The sequence below is a fragment of the Rhinolophus hipposideros genome (genome assembly GCF_964194185.1).
Source record: "Rhinolophus hipposideros genome assembly, chromosome: 4".
Lineage (NCBI taxonomy): Eukaryota > Metazoa > Chordata > Mammalia > Chiroptera > Rhinolophidae > Rhinolophus > Rhinolophus hipposideros.
In genome coordinates, this window is record NC_138050.1 from 89,921,598 (window position 1) to 89,943,337 (window position 21,740).

The window sequence follows — 21,740 nt, forward strand, 5'->3', positions numbered from 1 at the left end:
CAAATAATAAACAAAGGTTTGTAATGAAAGAAGAAGTAAAATGTAATTGAATTTTTATTTATAGATTTTAGCAGTCCAGTTTTGTATACCTTCATAGACTTTTCTTTGACACTGTTGATGTGGTCGGTTACCTCACCCAAGCATCTATTTGGGAATCCTACAAAAGAAGTAAAACTAACTGAATAAATAAAATTATCTAATTTTAATTTCAACGTTAGACCATGAAAAAAATAAAAGAAATAGAACTTTAAGTCTTATGTACTCGTACTTAATTGATTGTAGTATGTTATTTGTTTTTAGAATTGCTATGTAGTTTTCTGTAATAAGAATATTTAGAAAAAAAATATATAAATTTTATTATATATAATTATATAAATTTCCTTATTTTCTGAATAGAATGGAATATACCGGGGGTGCCAAAAAATGCATACAAGTGGACACTTTGGTCAACGTTGCTCAAGCAGTAGTAGTTCCCCATAATCAGAAGTGTCTAGACACTGAGGGTAACCACTTTGAGCACCTCTTGTAATGCGTAAGTCAAACGTGACTTGTATTCATCTTTTGTTATAGGTATATATTGAGTATTACAATTTTAATAGCTATTTCCTTTTTTAAAATGCGTATACATATTTTGGCACCCTGTGTATAAAGTTATTATTTTGTTAATGGCAGTAATTTCAATATCTATTTTAGTTGAGCAAATGTTAACATCTTTATCAATGTCTGTCTTTTAACTAGGAATAGAATTTTTGCGACCAATAAATAGTGAATATAGAGTATGTTGATCTCAAATTATATAAGTTGAATACCAGAAAAAAATTCCTTTACCTTAATGTAATCTAAGAAAAAAATATGAGATCTGGGAATAGCATTTTTACAATACAAATACCCAATAAATATTTGCATATTTCTGGAAAGATACACATTTGAAAATTTTAGGTTTTTTTTTACTTACTACTTTATAATTAAAGTATAACATGCAGATTTTTTTGGGGGGATCTCTTCTAACACCTCTTATTAAGAACTAAGTAGTGTTAAGATAAAATATGTATCTGAATATTTTAAGGAGCTATGTTCTTGGCCAGATACTACGTATAATGGCAGAAACATGCCTTATCTTAAAGTAATTGAGTGAACATATTGAAGTCAAAGTCATGCCTGTTTTTTCTATTACACTGACCCTGTTCTAGCAGAGTATCTCATAGTGGGTGTTCAATATGTTGGAAAATGAATAAATAGTATGTAGGTTATTGTCATGCATGGATTAAAGTGCACAGCAATTTCACATTGCTGATCTAAAAATTATTTTGATATGAATAGTAGGTATTTAGTAAATACTTACTTTTGCACAGCACTCTTTAGATTGAAATTATTCATTACATGTTAAAGAGAAATGTTTCCCAAACCCATGGCTTCATGGAAGTATCCCTTAAGAATATCCAGTTCCATTTGCTTGAGTTAGATGATTACCAGTTTCTCATCTAATTTGGTTTCTACACGAGAACTAACCACTATGATGAAGCAGCTTGTGCAGGCAACCAGCAAATTGTAAATACATAAAATAGCATTTCATTTTTTAAAGCACTATCATGAGAGTAATTTTTGTGAATTTCTTACTTGGAGTCTAATAACTCCTCTTTACTTCTCTGTATTCCCCAATATATTTAGATACATTGAGGGTCAGGATAAAGCTTGTGAGTTTAACTCTTTCACAGTCATGGCTAGCACAGTTATTGTGTCATTATAGGCATTTAACAAAGATTGGCAAAATAAGCCAATGCATCAGTAAATGGAAAAACAAACAAACAAAAATAAAAACAAAAAACAAGCCTGGAGACCATATCCTGAACACCTAATGTAAAACCTCCCACTCTACAATCACCAAATCACCTCTCTCTAAGAATCATCTCTTACCTGTTTCATTTAGCTCAAAAATCTACCATATTTATATACTGACTAAATTAATAGTACTTTTGGAAATTTGAAAATGTCTTTTTTTTCATTTTATCCATGAACCAATATTAAGCTATTAAATGGGTAGTATGTGGCAGAAATCATTCTCTCTGCTTGTATGAGTAGGTGCAGTATCTATATTGTTTTCATAATTTAGATTTTGACTTACAACTATATGCAATTAAAATCTAAAACATATATTTTAAAAATATAATTTTTAAAAAAATGTTTCACCAGCATTTCATCGTTGAAAGCAAATTACTCTTTTAAAAAAGTTGTATCTGTAAAATTTACGGAGAAATCTTTCTGTAGGACATCTGTTCCATCCCTTGCATTGATCACAAATGTACTAAAATTTTCATGATAATTTATATTAGTGTCCCTTCCTCAATAACCTGTGCATTAAAAATTAAGTATTTAATCTATACATTTTTCTAATAAACACATATACATGGATAATTTAATAAATTTTTATTTTTAAAAAACACCCTATAACCTGTCATTTTCTTAGCAGAAAGAATATCAGATGCACCCCCAACCAAATTTTCCTACGTATAAAATCTTAACATAATAGCTTATGTCCTGTGTATCTGAAGAAATCTAAACCCAACGGCATTACCGATATTTCTGGATATTTATTCTATTTTACTTAGAATTAGAAAAACGTTTAGGGTTAGAAATCACAAAGCTTTTTAAAGTTATAGTCTATGGAAAGGACACTTGCCTCTGAGATTTTTTTACAATATTTGGTTAAGAATTCTGTGTACTGAGGAATGCATTGGTGACTCCCTGACTTCTTGGAGAAGCTCCCAGATTTCATGGTGATCGGAAAACTTAGCTTTTATCTCAATGCAAATAATAAAACTAGTTATAGGAGAACCCTTCTAGAGGAAGTTACCTCTATTTTTATGTAGCTCTTGAAAGAACACATTCTGAAAAGCTATAAAAGAAAATAAAACATTTTACTATTGTTTCAAAAGTATATTTTTTGCTAAGTGAAGGTTGAAATACAGAACTCATCAGAACACAATAAAATTGGGCAAAATACATTTATTTTTATCCATCCTCTCCGTAAACTTTGATTGCATGTGTACAAATCAAATCCTGCAGATGAAGCTGCAAAATTAGTCCTGAACAACTCACTCCATTGAGCTAAAGTTGTAACATCTGAGCACTTTGTAATTTCACCACTTCATCGTTCTTTCCATGGAAACATTACCTTCATGATCTTTTATGATTATCTATGTTTATTATGAAAATCAACATCTCTTTCCAATTTTATTTTTTCAAAATGCATTTTGCTCCTGTCTATTTAGTACTAATTACCAAATACCACATTAGTGTTATGAATCTTACTACCTGCCTTTTATCTAAACCCTACTCTGAAGTCAAGAAACCCTCTTTCTTATTATCTCTTTGGGTGAAGATTTCTCAGACTCTAATTAAGGAGGTAGTTCCTCTTTATAAAGTTCTATTAAAAACAACCACAACAACAACAACAACCACAACAAAAACCAATTTAACTCGAAGAATGATTTTCCTAATGCCCCGCACCTGGAGTGAGACATTTGCCAGGAACTAAACTCGGTCATTGCACTCATCATTTGTCTTCAGAAGAGCTGACAATGACAAAACATAGCATCTTTTATAAAGACAGGAATCTTTATAATAGGATCTATTGAAATAGGATTCAGGATAGCAATTGAGAGAATGTAATTGTAACACTTGCAATTTAGCCAGAATTTTTTACACTTGCTCCTAGGACAACAGGTCATTAAGCCTCTATACCATTTAGAAACAAAAAACAAAACAAAACGAAAAAAAAAAAAGAAAAAAACACTGGTGAATTATTTTACCATTTATGTTTTAGGAACAATTAATTTGAATGTAGAATTTATCCTCATCAAATAATTGATTTTCCTTTCCAGCCCCCATTAGCAATGCATTTGCAAATAAGTGGTACTGATTTACAAAGATAACTTAATCCCACAGTTTTGTTAAATATTACCAATTAACTATAAGACTGTTTATTTTCAAACAAATTCTCTAGCCAAACCTATCATTTAGATAACCAATTATATTCGGGTATTGCTTAAATTTTTCTATTAAAAATATTTCCAAACAATTTTATTTGAGAAATAAAGAACGTGTCTGCAATTAGAGAGATGCCATTAAAATGTTAATTTTCTCACTGTTAATAACTTTTAAAAATTAATCAGAAAGTAGAGACTCATAATTAAAAAATGCTCTTAATTCAATGATTCAATTACAAGTAGGAGAATATTTCCCCTTGTATATTAACAGTAAAATTAAACTCTTCCTATATCTATAGTGTTAGTGCTAATGGTTGTAATTACTTAAAAGGTGTGACAGTACAATCATTTTCTCTTTCTTTTATTCCTTCCTCTTTAAAGGTTATATGTCATTAACCTGGATTTAATCCTAAATGCTTATGAAACCATACATTTCTTTTCCAGAATGTGTTAGTGGATTTGTGTCCCACTTACGCCTGCATGAATTTACTCATTTATTATCACACCAGAATGCCATGCAGGAATAACCTTTCTGGTTCCTGTTTTGAATAATTGAAACAATAACTTTCATTTTTATAGTGCTTTAAAGATCACAAGATGCTTTCACATACATTATGTTTTTATTGTTACAAAAGCTCTGAAAATTCTTATTGCTGAATCTTTTTACAGGTAAGGAAATAGAAACCAAGGGGTCATTTAGTGTTCTACACCTCGTAAGTTAAATTTTTTAAAGAAAACTATGAGTTAAACCAGGTCATTTGATATTAAATCTAATTTTGAATCTACTAATATTTATTTTTCTAATACTCTAGAAATACAAAAGTGTAGCTCTTTCCCCTTTTGTTTTCTTTTTTTTCCTAAAAGTGAAATTTATTCAAATATGACCTTGATCATTGCTATACCTGCTTTGTTTAGCACCATACAACGTCAAGGTCAATAGTCACTGATTACTGGCTGATAGCATGCATAAAGAAATCTTTTTATTTTTTTTTCCCATTAGTTTCAGGTCATAAAAAAGTATTTTCAAATTCATGGGTGAAATCTTAAGAGTAACTCGATTCCTGAGGTGCTATCACATTCAGGAACCAACTAAGTTAGATGGGGCACATGAAGAAATTCAGCAGAATTGAAGTCTGGGAATGAAAGCTGTTGCTGTGATAATATGATGGTTGTTCCTAAAACTGAAGTATTAAAAAAATATATTTAAAATATTTTTTTGACATTTAAATGTTTTATTTTTGTTTGCTATTTCACATATGATACATTTGTAAAAAGTTTGTAATATTGCATAGTAATTTCCATGCACTGTACATGTGTGATATTTCTTTTCAAACAGTAATTTCCAAAAAAATAGGAGTTTGTTTTTATTCAATCTTTAAAATTATTGTCTGTTCTGTGCCAGTTACTTTTCTAGGCACCCATAGCAGTGCAAGAGCAAAGCAAAGTACTTGCTCTCTTGAATTACTCCTTTTAATAAAAAAAGAGACACAAGCAAAGAAATATGGGAAAATTCTCAACTGAAGCAATGTTTTTTTTTTTTTTTACTGGAAATATATGTATTTCTATTTGTTTTAGTAAGTTGAAGGTTTCTTATTTTATTTTTTATTTTTTTTGTCTTAATTGTCATGTAAAATTTCTTGAAGATGTAATTCAGCATTATTTCTCATCTTTTTTCTTTGGCCCAACAAGCTGATAACTATATTTTTTCCCTTTTTCTCTTTATCTCGAGGAGGCTGACTGACCGCAAATGGTGTTTCATAATTTTTTTTTCTCAATTTGAATACCTGGACCAACAACACCTGCTAATATAGAATATGGTAACACATACTTGCATACCTCTAGGATTTTTTTCTTGGAGTCGTTCTACTATTTTTCATTTATTTTGTTTCTTTGCTTTGGTTATTTGATTTACATTTTATGTTTTGATTCTTAGACCCATTGATTTTATAATGGACCGTATACCATTAGGCTATATACCATGCAGTAAGAAAAAAAATGCTCTCAACTAATGAGGTAATGCCTTAGCCTCAATGCTTGATCCACAAAGTGGTCACACCACTTTTTGATTGCTTAATAATTTCTTTCTTCTACTCTGTGGAATTTGGCACTTTCTCATGCCTTCAGTTGTATTTCTTGATGGATGATAGGCCTCCTTTTTTAAATATCTCAAGAATAAAATATTGTTACCTTTATATGTGATGCAGTTTTCTTTTCTCAGGTTCTGTAAAACATATGGTTATTGTTTTAGAAGAAAGTAAAATTGCAGTCATTCCTCCAGTGATTAAAATTAACTTCTCTCTTTCCTAATTCTTTACAAACCCAGTAATATAGTTTTATTGCTGATTGTTTTGTAATGTTTAGAAGACATTGTAATTAGTAATTAAAGCCAAATCATATTACCATGAGTAAACATAACTCAATTATAGTGATGAAAACATGAATAAGTCGGACATAGACTGCACGTGCTGAATGATAGCTAAATCCTGAGGACTGTTATATAACTACAATTTTAAGAAACATTGGTGTAAGACACATCCTATTGTTAAATCCTATGTTAAAATTTTAAATAAATCAATATATATCATAGAATTGATAAAATGCGATAGTATACCTGTGGATATGTTTTAGGTTACACTAATAAAATAATACTGGTTAAAATATTCAAATAATCCTGCTCTACTTACTATACGTATAACCCCTTTTCTAAGCTTTCATGTGATCCCACCATATTGTACACCTGATCGGTTCCCTGGTTTTAATGGTAAAATGTGAGCCAGCAAAAGCTTCCAAAGACCCTTGTTCAGTATTATGACTGGCATCTCTGGACTTGTAAGTCTCCAGTTAACAAATATTTTAAGTATCACACTTGTAACTATAAATTTTGACTTTAAAATTCAGTTGACTCTTGAACAACACAGGTAAACTGTGCAGGTCCACTATGCAGATATTTTTCAATAAATATGTAGAATGCTGTACATATATCTTCTCTTCCTTATGATTTTCTAAATAACATGTTTTTTTCCTCTATTATAAGAATACCCTATAGCAAGGGTGTGCAAAGTTTTTTCAACGTTTTCCACCAAGGACCATATGTGGTAAAATACACAAACAGCCAGGCCACTCACTCGAGGTGAAGTACGTATTGTCTCATCTGGTTTATTTAAGTAAACTAAATATATTTTTGGAATTTGCTGTGTGCCAATTAAAAATGGATTGCGGGCTGCATTTGGCCCATGGGCTGCAGTTTGGACATCCCTGCCCTATATAATACATATAACATACAAAATATGTGTTGACTATTTATGTTATTTGTAAGGCTTCTTCTGTACGACAATAGGCGATTAGTAATTAAGTTTTAGGATAGTCAAAAATTTTACTTGGATTTTTGACTCTGTGGGGGTCAGCATCCCTAACCACCGTGGATCAACTGTAATAGAAAATCTGCGAGCTCTCTTATCCATATATATAGTTTCAGCATAGATCTTTTCAAAATTGTCTGCATTATTTTATTGCTCAATATTACTAATTAAAATGTATACATCAAGTGATTAATAATTTAGTGTAAATAAGCAAGGGGTCTCAAGGCATTAGCAGTTACATTAAACGGACCTAAAAGATAATAATCATATTGAGATGAAGTATAGATGTATGCAACAACCATATAGGGTATGGAACACAATTCTAATTATAGCAGGAAAAAAATTAACATTCAATAATCAAATGACCTTATCTAAAAACAGTATAATAATTTATATATCAGAATGTGTCATCATTTTTGTCCTACTCGAAAATCAGAAATATTTATTTTGTTGGTTTCTTTCTTTTGTTTATGCAAGATTGATCATTATTCAAGCAGCTTACTGAAACCTCTGAGTTTTAAATTCTTCATCTGTAACAATTATATGTAATTTACAGGGTTGTTTTAAGTTGTTCTTGAACAGTATATGTCAAAATATTGTATAACAGGGGGATCAAAGGTTATGTAGCTTTTCTATTTTGTGTATATTACAAGAACTACAGTGATTGCTGTAATTTGTAGGTATCACATTTACCACAAGTGTCTTGATTATCATTCTCATTTCCTTCTCACCTGGTATTTCTAGGAATGTTTGAGTTTTGGGCTTGGCTCTTTCTCTGGGTGAAAAAAATATGTGTAATAGCAAGAGATGACTAAAAAGGAAAGACAATAGAGAAATAGAACTTGCAAGTAAAATAATGACTATATATTGAAACTTTTAGGTTAAGATAATTAAGGTTAAAAAAAGTCTTTATTCATTTTTAAAATAAAGACGACAACATTGTTGAATAGGGAAAGGAATGTCCTTTTTTTTTTTTTTGGTCTGGGGGGTCCAGGGGGGCTGCTGTTAACCACAGATTTTTAATGAAAATTCAATAGCAGACCAAACAAATATCTAAACAGCTGCATTCAGCTGATAACATATCAAATGGTCTATTCAAAATCTTTTCTAGAGAATCAAATATACAGAACAGGGGAATGCTTATTGGTTCTGCATTTTTCTTAATATATCACCTTGCAATCTGCAAGTGTTTTTTCTGTAGTCTGTGAGCTTCTGGCACAACTATACACTATTAAATATTAATTTGGGTTTTTTGTTTGTTTTGCAAAATAAGATATAGTATTTACTGCGATATAGCTCAGCCTTACTCTTTCTTTGCTATTACTGACTTAGGCCATGTTTTTTGTCTTTTTTTATTTTTTATGTTTTGTTTTTATTTTTTTTTTTAGTTTCAGGTGTACAAAGTAATGTAATAGTTAGACATTTGCAACCCTAACAAAGTGATAACCACCCCAGACTACTATCCTTCTGATATCGTATATGGCTGTTACAATTCCATTGACTATATTCCCTATGCTGTACTCCACATCCTGTGGCCATATGTGTGTGTGTGTGTGTTTATACATATTTATATATATGTACATATATTTATAAACATACATATGTTTATATATATATACATGTATGTTATGCCATATATTTATGATGTTATATATATAGACATGCAAGTAACATAATGACTGTATATTGAAAATTTTACTTTCAATATATAATATATTCATATATATACAATATATTGAGTACAATATATACAGTATATATTGTATATACAATATACAATATATTTCATATATTCAATATACAATATATGAAAGTTGACTATATATTGAAAGTTTTAGATTGAGATAATTAAGGTGAAAAAAAAATTCTTAAGTATATATTACACACACACATGCACGCACACACACACAGTGCCAAAAAAATGGGTGCCAAAAAAATGTATACACATAATAAGAGATGTTATCTTAAAATGTGTATGCCTTTTTAAAATTTTGTTGGTACCCCCAGTGTATATTTAATTATAGTTGATATACAATATTTTGCAGGTTCAGTTTCAGCTGTACAGCGCAGTGGTCAGGCATCTACACAGCCCAGGAAATGGCCTCCCTAATAAGACAAGGACCCATCTGACACCTAAAGGTCTGACACAATCTTTATAACATTATTGATTATATTCCCAAGCTGTCTTTCATATCCCCTGGGCAATATTGTGCCTACTAATTTGTACTTGCTAATCCCTTTACCTTCTCCTTCATCCCGCCCTCCTACCATGTGGCAAACATCAATTTTTTGTTCCTTATATCTCTGACTCTTATTTCTGTTTTGTTTGTTCGTTTATTCTGTTCTTTAGATTCTAAATATAAGTAAGATCATATATTTGTCTTTCTTTCCGACTTGTTTCATTTAGCATAGTATTCTCTAAGTCCATCCCTGTTGCAAATGGTAAGCTTTCATTCTTCTTTATGGCCGATATAATACTCCATTGTATAAATGTACCACCGTTTCTTTATGTTGTCATCTACTGATGGGCTTTTTGTTTGTTTCCATGTCTTGGCTATTGTGAATAGCACTGCAAAAAACACAGGGGTGCATGTATTTTTTCGAATTGGTGCTTTAGAATTGTCTGGATAGATACCAAAGAGTGGAATTTCTGGGACTAAAAGTAGTTCCATTTCCAGTTTCTTGAGGACCCTCCATACTGATTTCCATAGTGGCTGCACCAATCTGCAATCCCACCAGCAGTGCACGAGGGTTCCATTTTACCCACATCCTTGCCAGAATTTGTTTATTGATTTATTGATGATAGCTGTTCTGACAGGAGTAACGTGGTATCTCATCGTGGTTTCTATTTGCATTTCTGTAATGATTAGCGATGGCTGAGCATTTTTTTTATACGTCGGCCATCTGTATGTCCTTTTTAGACAAATATATCTTCATGTCATCTGCCCATTTTAATTGACTTTTTTTTGTTTTTTTTTGGTGTTGAGTTGTATGAGTTTTTAAAATAAATTTTGGATATTAACCCCTTATCAGATATATCATTCGGAAATGTCTTCTCCCATTCAATAGAATGCCTTTTTGTTTGATAGATGGTTTCCTTTGCTGTGAAAATAATAATAGTGATTTGATGAAATACCATGCTTATTTATTTATTTATTTTCTTTTGCTTCCCTTGCCTGAGGGGATATATCAGTAAAAATATTACTAAGGGTAATGTCTGCAAAGTTACTTCCTACATTTTCTTCTAGGAATGATATGGTTTCATTCTCAAATGGTCTTACATTTGAGTCTTTAATCCAGTTTGAATTTATTTGTGTATATGGAGTAAGAAAATGGTCCACTTTCCTTTTTTTCCATGTGTCTGTCCAGTTTTCCCAGCACCATTTATTAAATAGACTGTCTTTACCCCACCGTACATTCTCGCTTCCATTGTCGTAGATTAAATAGCCATATAGACATGGATTTATTTCTGGACTCTCTGTTCTGTTCCATTGATCTATGTGTCTGTTTTTATGCCAGTACCATGCTCTTTTTATTACTGTAGCCTTGTAGTATAATTTGATTTCAGGTATTGTTATATCTCCCACTTTGTTCTTATTTCTCAAGATTGCTGAGGCTATCCGGGGTCTTTCATGGTCCCATATAAATTTTAGGATTATATGTTCTATTTCTGTGAAAAACGTCGTTGGTAGTTTGATAGGAATTGTGTTGAATATGTATATTGCCTTAGGCAGTATGGACATTTTAACTATATTAATTCTTCCAATCCATGAATATGGTATGTGTTTCCATCTATTTGTATCTTCTTTCATTTCTTTCTTCAGTGTCTTATAATTTTCTGAGTACAAATCTTTTACTTCTTTGGTTAAATTTATTCCCAGGTATTTTATAGTCTTTGGAGCAACTGTAAATGGGATTGTTTTTTTTAATTTCTCCTTCTAATGTTTTATTATTGATATAAACAAATGCAGCTGATTTCTGAATATTAATTTTATATTCTGCTACTTTACTAAATTCATCTATCAGCTCTAATAGTTTCTTGGTGGAGTCTTTAGTGTTCTCTATATATAGCATCATATAATCTGCATATAATGACAATTTTACTTCCTCCTTACCGATTTGGATGCCTTTTATTTCTTTTTCTTGTCTGATTGCTATGGCTAGAACTTCCAGCACTATGTTGAATAGAAGTGGAGAAAGTGGGCAACCTTGTCTTGTTCCTGATCTTAGGGGGAATGGTTTTAGCTTTTCCCCATTGAGTATGATGTTAGCTGTGGGTTATCATATATGGCCTTTATTATGTTGAGATATGTTCCCTCTATTCCCACTTTCTTAAGTGTTTTTATCATAAATGGCTGCTGGATTTTATCAAATGCTTTTTCTGCATCTATTGATATGATCATGTGATTTTAATTTTTCGTTTTGTTAATGTGGTGTATCGCATTAATTGATTTGCGGATGTTGAACCACCCCTGCATACCAGGGAAGAATCCCACTTGATCATGGTGTATGATCTTTTTAATGTATTGCTGTATTCTGTTCGCTAATATTTTGTTGAGGATTTTTGCATCGATGTTCATTAGCGATATGGGCCTGTAGTTGTCTTTTTTTGCGGTGTCTTTGTCTGATTTTGGGATCAGGGTGATAGTGGCTATGTAAAAAGTGTTTGGGAGTCTTCTTTCCTTCTGGATTTTTTGGAAGAGCTTGAGGCGAATGGGTGATAATTATTTTTTGAACGTTTTGTAAAATTCACCAGTAAAGCCATCTGGTCCAGGGCTTTTGTTTTTTGGGAGATTGTTGATTACTGATTCAATTTCCCTGGTGGCAATCAGTCTATTCAGGTTTTCTGTTTCTTCTTGAGTTAGCATTGGATGGTTGTATGCCTCTAGAAAATTGTCCATTTCCTGCAGATTGTCAAATTTGTTGGCATATAGTTACTCATAGTAATTTTTTAAAACTTTTTGTATTTCTGCGGTGACTGTTGTCACTTCTCCTCTTTCATTTCTGATTTTATTAATTTGGGTCCTGTCTCTCTTTTTTTTAGTGAGTCTGGCTAAAGGTTTGTCAATTTTGTTTATCTTCAATAAGAACCAACTCTTGGATTCATTGATCTTTTGTATTGGTTTTCTGGTTTCTGTTTCAATTATTTCTGCTCTGATCTTTATTATCTCCTTCCTTGTGCTTCCTTTGGGCTTATTTTGCTGTTCTTTTTCCAGATCCCTTAAGTGTGAAGATAAACTGTCAATTTGTGATGTTTCTTGTTTCTTTAGGTAGGCCTGCAGTGCTATGAATTTCACTCTTAGGACTGCTTTCACGACATCCCATAGATTTTGCTTCGTCGTGTTTTCATTTTCATTTGTCTCGAGATATCTTTTGATTTCTTCCTTGATCTCCTGGTTGACCCATTCATTATTTAGTAACATGTCATTCAGCCTCCATGAATCGGTGTGTCTCCCAGTTTTTTCCTGTAGTTCATTTCTAATTTCATAGCACTGTGGTCGGACAAGACAATTGGTATGATTTCATTTTTCTTAAATATATCAAGACTTGTTTTGTGGCCTAACATATGGCCTATCTTGGAAAACATTCCATGTGCACTTGAGAAGAACGTGTATTCTGCATCATTGGGGTGAAATGCTCTGAAAATATCGATTAAATCCAAGTGGTCCAATGTATCATTTAAGGCTGTTGTTTCCATATTGATTTTCTGTTTGAAAGACCTGTCCCTTGTTGTCAGAGGTGTGTTGAAGTCCCCTAGTATGATAGTGTTACTGTTGATCTCTGTGTTTATGTCAGTCAATATCTGTTTTACATATTTAGGTGTCCCTATGTTGGGTGCATAGATGTTTACTAGGGTTATGTCCTCTTGTCGGATCCATCCCTTTATTATTATATAGTGCCCATCTTTGTCTTTTAATACATTCTTCATTTTAAAGTCTATTTTGTCAGTTATAAGTATTCCAACTCCAGCTTTTTTCTCATTTCCATTTGCATGAAATATCTTACTCCAGCCCTTCACTTTCAGCCTGTGTGTGTCTTTTGATCTGAGGTGAGTCTCTTGTATACAGCATATACAAGGGTCTTGCTTTCTTATCCACTCAGCCACCCTATGTCTCTTGATTGGAGCATTTACTCCGTTTTCATTTAAAGTGATTATTGATAGGTACATAGTTATTGCCATTTTTAAATTTGTAGTTAGATTGTTTTTATCTTTCTTCTATTTTCAGAAGTCCTTTTAGTATTTCTTGCAATGCTGGCTTTTTGGTAATAAATTCCTTTAGCTTATTCTTTTCTGGGAAGCTCTTTATCTCTCCATCAACTTTAAATGATAGCCTTGCTGGATAAAGCAATCCAGGTTGTAGGCCTTTTTGTTCCATCACTTTGAGTATCTCCTGCCACTCTCTCAATGTTTCTATAGAAAAGTCATTTGATTCTTATAGGAGTTCCCTTGTATGTAACCCTCTGTCTTTCTTTTGCTGCTTTTAGGATTCTCTCTTTGTCTTTAAGCTTTGCCATTTTAACTATAATGTGTCTTTTTGTGGACCTGTTTAGGTTTATCCTGGTTGGAACTCTCTGCATTTCCTGGGCTTGTATCTTGGTTTCCTTCATCAGGTTAGGGAAGTTTTCGGACATTATTACTTCAAATATGTTCTCAATCCCTTGCTTCCTCTCTTTACCTTCTGGTATCCCTATGATACGCATGTTGTTGTGCTTGATGTTATCCCAGAGGTCTCTTAAACTATTTTCATTGTTTTTTATTCTTTTTTCTTTCTGTTGTTCTGTTTGGGTGATCTCTGCTAACGTGTCTTCTAAGTCGCTGATTCGATCCTCTGCTTCATCTAACCTGCTTTTAATTCCTTCAAGTGAGTTCTTTATTTCGGTAATTGTGTTCTTTAATTCTAACTTGTTGTTCATTATGATTTCTACGTCCTTCTTTATGTTGTCTCTAAGCTCTTTAAACATTCTTATTATCAGTGTTCTGCACTCTGTCTCTGATAGGTTGGTTACCTCTGTTTCATTTGGTTCCATTTCTGGAGGTTTCTTCTGTTCTTTTATTTTGGACATGTTTCTTTGTTTCCCTTTTCTGGCTGACTCTCTATGTTTGCTTTGATGTATTAGGTAGATTCCCCTAGAGTTCTTAGTTCTTGGTGGGTTATCTTATTTAGTATGTGTCCTTTATATTTGACTTGCACTACTTCGTCCTTCTCATCTGCGTGTGCTCCAAAGGTGACTCTTGTGTTGTGTGTATTGTCCTGTTTAAGAAGATCTTTAATTGCTTTTCGCTTGTGAGTAGGTGGGGTTAACTCCTAGGCTGACTAGTTGTGAGATTTGGCTCTGCCCACCGCAGGGTGTTCTGCTGTGGGAGGGTTGACTGCTTAAATGTGGTTTGGCCTCTATGGGCTCTTGTGCCTGTAGAGAATTCCCTCTGGGTGTGTCACTTGTAGGTCAAACTCAGTAGTACTCTGGTTTGGTCTGGAGTTGGCCTCTGGATATGTTGAGTCTTGTGCCTCTTAAGCTGGGCCCTGGTAGGGCAATTTCAGAACAAAGCAAATCACCAAGCACAACAACAAAAACAACAAAGAGAAAAATCAAATACATTCACATGTAAAAAAACAACCCACAACCCCCAATCAACACAGGAAAAGATATCAAACAGATAAAGACAAAACAAGACAAAAAGCAGGACCAGTCTTGGCTTAAGCCCACCAAGTAATCTCCAGGTTGTCCTCTGCTGTACCAGAGAGTCCCCTGCATATTGTGCAGGCAGAGCCAGTCACCTGGTGCCCAGAGTGACGTTGGGACTGCAGATTTAGATGCGTGGGGCTGAGGGGACTGGTTGGTAGTTTCTACAAAGTCAGTGCAATTTCTGCCCTTGCCTGCACATATGCACACTGAGAGTAGCACCACGAGCCCTGTGTCCAGTTCTCCTGAGTCTTAGGGCACTTCTTCCGTGTGTGTGTGTGTGTGTGTGTGTGTGTGTGTGTGTGTGTGTTTGTGGTGGGTGGGAGATTTCTGAGCTGCTGAAAGCCAGGAGCTGTGTCTGCTGCTTACTGCTGATCCCTGGGAGAGCCTCCGCAGTTGTATTTGCCCCGCCCTAGGCAGGCCAGAAAGGGTGGGGGCTGGGGATGGAGGGATGTTCTCTCTCCCAGCTTCGCCATGTCACACTCTTCCTGCACACCAGAAAAAGTGGTTGCTGGGGGTGGAGGAGTCTCTTTTCTCCTAGCCCAGCAAAAATCACACTCTTCCCAGCCTCTTCCCTGGGTCAGAGCTGCACGCCAGTCTTCCCAGAGCCTGAGCACTAAGGTTCCTCTGTAATCTGACACTACTCCTCAGTTCAGGGGCTGGTTTTAGTCTCTGGAAGGGCCAGGGTAGGATTGGAAGAGTTGGGGGGAGAGGCCCAGGTATGGAGTTTGTGTCCTTTGTCCAGCCTCAGGCCCAACTGGAGGTATCAGCTGAGGCTGTTGCCTCAAATGCTGGATATGCTGCCCCCTCGGCTGGAGGCATCAGCTGTGGGATGCAGGGAAAGAGTCCACCTCTTGGCTTTTGTTTTCTCTGTTCCATGCTGGGATTCCCTGTGTCTCTGCAGCTGCGGATGCTGGCTGCGTTTCCACTGCCACAGGTGTGGACCTTGTTTCCACTACCGCAGATGCGGGCGCGTCCCCACAGCTGCAGATTCGTCTCCACTCTGCTCCCTTTCCTCTTCCCCTGCTCGCCCAATTTGCCCACCTTCAAGTAATCCTTGCACGAGTCTCTTAGCTGTTCTGCGTGATGAGCAGAGAGTTGTTTGATGGGTTATAGATGTCCCGTTTGTGATAAGATCCAGAGGAGGACTCAAAAAGTGCGCCCCGCTGCTGCCATTCCTGTGACATCACTTCGTTTTCATCTTCTTTTGTCTCAAGGTATCTTTTGATTTCTTCCTTGATCTCATTGTTGACCCTTTAATTATTTAGCAACGTGTTATTCAGACTTCATGTATTTATGTGTTTTCTGTTTTTTTTTTCTAGTTATTGATTTCTAGTTTCATAGCAATGTGGTCAGACACTGGATGTGATTTCAGTCTACTTAAATTTATTGAGACTTGTTTGGTGGCCTAACATGTGGTCTATCTTGGAAAATGTTCCATGTGCACTTGAGAAGAATGTATATTCTGCTGTTTTGGTGTAAAATGCTCTAAAAATATAGATTAAATCGAACTGATCGAATGTGTCATTTAAGGCCACTGCTTCCATATTGATTTTCTGTTGTGAGGTTCTGTCCATTAGAGTCAGTGGGGTGTTGAAGTCCCCTAGTATGATATAGTGTTACTGTTGATCACTGTCTTTATGCCAGTCAATATCTGATTTATATATTTAGGTGATCCTCTGTTGGGTGCATAGATGTTTAGTAGAGTTATGTCCTCTTGTTGGATTGATCCGTTTATTATTATGTAGTGCCCTTATTTGTCTTATTACATTCTTCATTTAAAGTCCATTTTGTCCTTTATAAGTATTGCTACACTAGCTTTTTTCTTGTTTCACTTGCTTGAAATATCTATTCCATCCCTTTACTTTGAGTGTGTGTGTGTGTGTTTTGTTCTGAGGTGGATCTCTTATAAACAGCATTTGCATGCGTCTTGTTTTTTTTTTATCCAATTAGCTACCCTATGTCTTTTGATTGGGGCATTTAGTCCATACACATTTAAATGATTATTGTTGGTACATAAGTATTGCTGTTTTATTATTTGCATTTCTTGTTTTTCTTATTTAGTTTATTTTTACTTACTTATGCTTAAAGAAGCCCTTTTAACATTATCTGAAATACTTGGTTGGTGGTAATGAATTCCTTTAGCTTATTCTTTTCTGAGAAGCTCTTTATCTTTCTTTCAGTTTTAAATGATAACCTTGCTGGGTTGAGCAATCTTGGTTGTAGGAATGTCTTTTAAACCAAAGTTGGCCATGGAACAATGGTTTTGGATATATATTGGGGAAAAAAAAAAATCTCAACATCTACCTGAAACAATACACATCATTAACTTGAGATAGATAATATGCTTAAACATAAATGTTCCATTATACATCTCAAAAATGCATAGAAAAATCTGTGTAAATTTAGGGTAGAAAAATATTTCTCAGAAAGAATGCATAGAAGACTATTGATAAAAGATAAAAATATTACAGACTACATCAAATTTTTCAAACTTCTGCTTATCAAAATATAAATGTTAAGGAAATAAATTGGCCAGCCATAGACTAGGATAAATATTTCCTAAATGTATAAACAAATGACTTATATTAATAATATACAAATAATTTTAAGAATCAATAATAAAATTACATGTAATCCAATCAAATTTGGGGAAATGACTTAAAAGGAAGATATACAAAGGGCCAAAAAGTACTCAGCAAATTAATCATCGTGGACATGAAACTTAAAACTACAATGAGTTATCACTATACAAACACAGTAGAAAGTCTAAAATTGAACATATTTAAATTTTAAGTATCAGTAAATATTCAGAGCATGTGGCACAGCCACTTTGTGAAATGGTTTGACAGTCTTTTGTCAAAGTTACTTTTTGCCATATACATTTACCATATCATCTAGCAATGCAATTGTGTGGCATTTACACAGAATAAATGAAGATACATATACATGCCAAACTTGTATACAAATGTTTCCTGTGGCTTTATGAATAATAGCCAAACACTGGAAACAAGCCAAATGCCCATCAACTAGTTGAATGAATATTTTATGGTATATATTTTATAATGGACTATTACTCAACACCAAGTGAGACAAACATCTGAGACACCAAAAGCATGGGCATATCTCAGAAGTTTGCTGAGACAAAAGAGCCAAACAAAATAGATAGAATTTGTTTTTATTTATATGACACTCAAATAGGAAACTCTGTCTTATTCTATTATTCTAATGTAATCTATGCTGCTATATAATTTGTGCTTATAGTGAGAGGGGTGGGGGTTGACTTGATATGACCATGAGGTAACTTTCATGGGTGATTGCAATTCTCTATCTTGATAGGTGTATAAATTATAAAAATTTAGGCATTTGTCAGAACACAGTTAACTGGAACACGTACTTTCTGTATAGCATGTTAATTGTTCCTCTGTTAAAAAATAGAAGGCAAACAAGATACATGAAATCTATTATGCTCTGATTGTAAATACTGAAGAATTTATTAACATTAACTAAGTGACCGTTTTAGTTGTTTTTCTTTATTACCATCACACAGTACTTACATAGAGAGCATATTTAATATATATGCATAACAAATATATAAAGGTGTTTATTAATTTGTTACTAATGTCATAAATGTACCTTATATCATTATGAATAATGGTAAGCGCTTTGGGAGTTTACCATTAATAGCCATAACCACATGGTTTAAAATTCTGGAAAGTAGATAATCCGGTAGTGTCTCTCCACTTTTCCATTTGTTTCATTTTTATTTGCTCATTACATTCTGAAAATAAACTGTAAATTCATAGTGGCATAAATTGTATACCTACACGCATTAGAAATTTGGTTAGAATTTTTTTTTTGCCTCTTTTCTATCCAAAAGGTAACATTGTTCAAAAGTTACGTAAAGTTTCTAACATTTTAAGAAATAGAGAGTTCAAAAGATGATTACTTCCAATCAGGTTTTTACAACCCCCCTTTTATTTACTTAGCAGAGAATCAGTTCATTTTATCTTTAAAAAGTAGTAAATTTTACTTTTAAGTGAAAATCCTATTTTTCCATGTTTAATAATGACTTTAAACTTTTATGAACTACAACCTAGAAAATTATTTAAATGGTCTCAGGCTTTGGGAGAGCCCAAGACCACTCAGTTACTTACTCTCTGTTTTCTGGGAGACAGAGTAATGAGGAGACAAAGTGATGGTTGAGAGAAGCAATTTAATGTGAATTTATGTCATATTTTGGCTAAGTACAAAAAATAACAATAGGGATTATTATTAATAACTTCAAAACATTTAAATTTCCATGCATCACTTTGGAACAATCTCCTGGTACTTTTCTTTAAAAATCTTTTTCAATCAATTCAACCTGACTTTAAGTAACATTGTATGAGCATCAGTGTAGAGATAAATATGACTCATACACTACAAATGCCTAAATTTGGTTGGTGTTACAGAAAATATTATGTCGGAAACTGGGACTTTGAAAGAGGTGGGAATATTCTCCCAGTTTTAGCTGTTTCCATCCTTGTGCAAATTCCTGCCTTAATTTAGGTAGTACTCCCGATTCAGTGAATTGTGATTTGAAATAGGATTGTGTTAGTAGTTTCATAAATGTTGGAGATCACACTTTATTCTTGGATTTCTCAAGTTAAATCTCTAAACGGCTTCATAGACTATTTTGTTATAGTAAGTCAAATTTCATTTTTAAAATTTTCAAAGAGTTTGATGTTTCTTGAAATCATTGAAAATGATCTGAGAAAAGATACAGGATTGCAGTCGAAGACTATAAAACATCATGATGTTAGTTTAGTATCATAAGAGATTTTCCACATTGCTTGGAGATATCTCAACTGAATATGGTGTTTCTCGAGAACTGTCACTAGCCACCTCAAGCTATTAAAACAACATCAAAATACCGTGAACTTTGTGTCACCCAACAGTGAAAGCTGAAAAATGACTAAGGTTTCTGTGCATGCACGGAATATCAGACTTCCACTGAACTAACCCTGGAAACTCTTCTCGGGCCAGTGAATAAGGGCACTTGTCTTTACAAACTGTGCATAGTTGTATACATTCATTCTGTCTGAGTACAAGCTCTTAATACTCAAGTGGCATAACCATCATAAACTCTTCTTTCTTTCTGGATCGTACTCATCCCCTCCCCTGCATTTTCTTCTCTCATGATTCAGTGAACTGACTTTTTTTGTTATAGTGGTTTTTGTTCCTTTTCTGAGAAACTAAATTGAGTCACTCCACCACACCTCCAGTATCCTCTGCTTTATTCTTTCACAACATTGTCTTATCCTCTCTTGATTTATAAGATACTACGCAAATAAATATCTCCCTGTTCATATTTTCTCCTTCCTACTCTCTAAGTTTTTTTTTTCAGTTATCTGCACTGTGAGGACTTTGTCACATCCCTCTCCGTTTGTATGCCTTAAGGCCAACATTAAGTGGATTAAGGTAACTATCATTATTTCTTACAAATTTGTGGATTGAGTGGACTCAGCAGAGTGGTTCTCTTGAGTCTGCCATGTACTATAAGTCAGTATCTGCTGAGGCTCCAGTGATCTGAAAGCTCAGCAATGCTGGATGGCTAAGACAGCTGCCAGATGGGAGCTCATTTAAGGCTATTGATTGGAACATCTTCATTCGGTTGCTCCATGTCACTTGTGCTTCTTTATACAAGTACTCCCTCCTCCGAAGAGGCAGTATACTAAGAGTGAATGTTCTGAGAAGCAGTCCACAAAAAGATGTGTCTGGGTCTGGCGTACTTTCACCTTATGCTATTTGTCAAAGTAGACACACGGATCAACTTAGACTAAAGACAATGCAAAAATTAACTCTGTCTATTGATTAGATGTAACAAATTCACGTTGAAGAGTACAGGTATTGTGTCAGCACACTAAGTGAATTTTTCTACCTGGTAAACTGAGTAAACACACACACACACACACAGAGGGAGAGAGGGAGAGAGAGGAAAAGAGGGAGACAGAGAGAGAACAACCAAAATAAAGAGGAAACAGTCATCTGGTACCATATATTTTTGTTTAATACATCCATTACTTTGAGCATGGCAAATATCTTTAGTGTTTTTACAGTATGAGAGAGCATCCAGATTGCTATTCAGACAATAGTTACACAGGCACGGATTTTACTCTGGAGCTTAACTTCAGATGTCATTCTCAGAACTAATACTGGTTTACAACCTTCAGTCATCTTTGATTCTATCACAGCCACTAATATTTTCTATAACATTAGCCTTATGACGCTGACTAGGTACATAAGACATTTCTGGTTTCTTTTGGTGGTCAGTTATGGATCAACCATCCATGAAATTGCCCGGCCCTTTTGAAATCAGGTATCTTCAGATTATGATACTGTTTTTGGAGTAAATGGTTCTGTGTATTGTCTGTGCATGTTCACGTTGATAGAGCATGACAAACAATATTATCTACATGGTGAATTTCAATAAAAACCGTAATGTTGTTTTTTTTGTTTTCAATGTCCATCTCACAGCAAGAGTTTGCATGACTAGATTCCAGAAATTATGGCATTCATTGATTTAATTTGTAAACAGAAAATTGCACCTTTCTATTTCTTAAAAGGTAGGTGGGTTTTCTGAAAAGCACCAAAGTGTTCACAGTGTCTGTATTATTTCTTTATAGTTACAAACGCTGTTTAATTTTCAAGTGGCTATTGTAATGACAGG